Raw genomic sequence first — 1,936 nt, 5'->3', positions numbered from 1 at the left:
AAAATCCTTTTAAGAAAGCTTTGGGGGGTGGCTAGGTTGTACAGTGGATAGAACACAGATCCTCCATTCAGGAGTACCTGAGTTCAAATCTGGTCTCAGACACTTAATAATTACCTAGGTGTGTGGCCTTGGGCAAGCTACTTAACCTCATTGCCTTGCAAAAAAAAAAAAAGAATGCTTTGGATAAATAGACAAAGATGAGACCTTGTAAAATTAGAATTGGGATGTGTTTGAAAAGAGAATATTAATACACCTCCTGATAAGGATGGAAAAAGTACTATTGGAATTACAACACATTTATAGTTGACATTCCCACCTATTCTGTTATCTAATTATGTTTTATTTTCCCCTTTAGTTCTGATACTTCTTTCACAGCATGAGCAAAATGGAAATACATGACAGTATATGTATAACCTATATCAGATACCTCAGTTTCATGTTAAGGGAGGAAGGAAGGGGAGGAATGCAGAAAATGTGGTACTCAAAAGCCTGCATAGTAATAAATTGAAAACTATTTTTATTGCTATAAAATTTTTCCAATAATATGCTATTAAAGCTGTTCATCATTCAGTCACTTGCATATTTATGTTATCTGCTTTTCTCCCACCCCCTCATTCACCCCCTATTCGTCAGCTGCCAATTGTCTAGGAGATGTACAGGTACATTTGTATTTAACATGTTTATATATTGGTCATCTTAAGTATGACATGCAACTAAGGAAAAGAAAGAATATCATGGAATAGAAAGAAACAATATAAGAGAAATTTTTAAAAAGTGAACATAGTGTTCATCCAGAATCACTGCTCTCTTTCTTCCCCTCTGGATGTGGATGGTATTGTCCATAACAGGTTTCCAAGTATCCTAGATCTCTAAACTCCTGAGAGTCAATGCATCCATCATAGATGATCAGCTCAAAATGATGTTGCTAATTTCTGTAATATTCTTTTGGTTCTGCTCCCTTTGGTCAGCATCAGGTACTGTAATTCTTTCCATACATCTCTAAAGTCTGTCCATTCATAGTTTTTTAGAACAACTCCATAGTTTTCATATATCATAACTTGCCCAGTCAGACATTCCCAAATTGAAGGACATCCCCTCAATTTTCAGTTCTTTGTACTACAAAAAATTTGCTATAAATATTTTTTGAATATGTGGGACTATTCCTATTTTTATATTTATATTTTTGGTGTTAATGGGTCAAAGTATATTATCAATTTTCCTGTATTTTGGGTATAGTTTCATATTGTTCGCCAGAATGGTTGGATTAGTATTCAACTCCACCAATGTTCCAATCCTCCCAAAACCTCTCCAATATTGATCATTTTGCCTTTTTGTCATCTTAACCAATTTGATAGGTTTGAGGGTGATACCTCATAATTGTTTAATTTCAATTTCTTTATTCAATAGCGATTTAGAGAATTTTTAAAAACTATTATATATAGCTTTGATGTCTTTGTTTGAAAAATACCTGTTCATACCCTTTGACCATTTATCAATTGGGGAATAACTTGTAACCATATAAATTTGACAAAATTCTCTTTATAATTCAGAAAAAATCTTTATCAGAGACATTAGCTTGGAAAATTGTTTCTCAATTTTCTGTTTTCCTTCTAATCTTGGCTATATTAATTTTAATAGTGCAACACTTATTCAAATTAGTATACTCCAAATCAACCATTTTGCAATTTCACATGCACTGTTTCTTGTTTGGTTATAAATTCCCCTGCCCCCTGAAATATGATAGATAATTTCCTGCTCTTTTCATTGGTCTATAGCATTACCCTTTATATATAAATCCTGTACCCCTTTTGATTTTAATTTTTTATATAGTATGAGATGTGGGTCTATGCCTAGTTTTGTCAAATTATTTTCCTTTCCCTAGCAGTTTTTATTGAATAGTGAATGCAAGAAGCTATTGTTTCTGGGATATCAAACG

The 1,936-nt window shown here is 32.9% G+C and overlaps 1 pseudogene; it reads left to right on the top strand.

Annotated features, from left to right (window-relative positions):
* The first annotated feature begins 223 nt into the window (after nucleotides 1-223).
* LOC141503862 (U6atac minor spliceosomal RNA) lies at nucleotides 224-344 on the top strand (annotated as a pseudogene).
* Nucleotides 345-1,936: the final 1,592 nt, after the last annotated feature.

This window comes from Macrotis lagotis, chromosome X (assembly GCF_037893015.1).
Source record: "Macrotis lagotis isolate mMagLag1 chromosome X, bilby.v1.9.chrom.fasta, whole genome shotgun sequence".
NCBI lineage: Eukaryota > Metazoa > Chordata > Mammalia > Peramelemorphia > Peramelidae > Macrotis > Macrotis lagotis.
The sequence above is the reverse complement of the archived record's forward strand: the minus strand, read 5'-3'. Positions and strand labels throughout refer to the sequence as shown.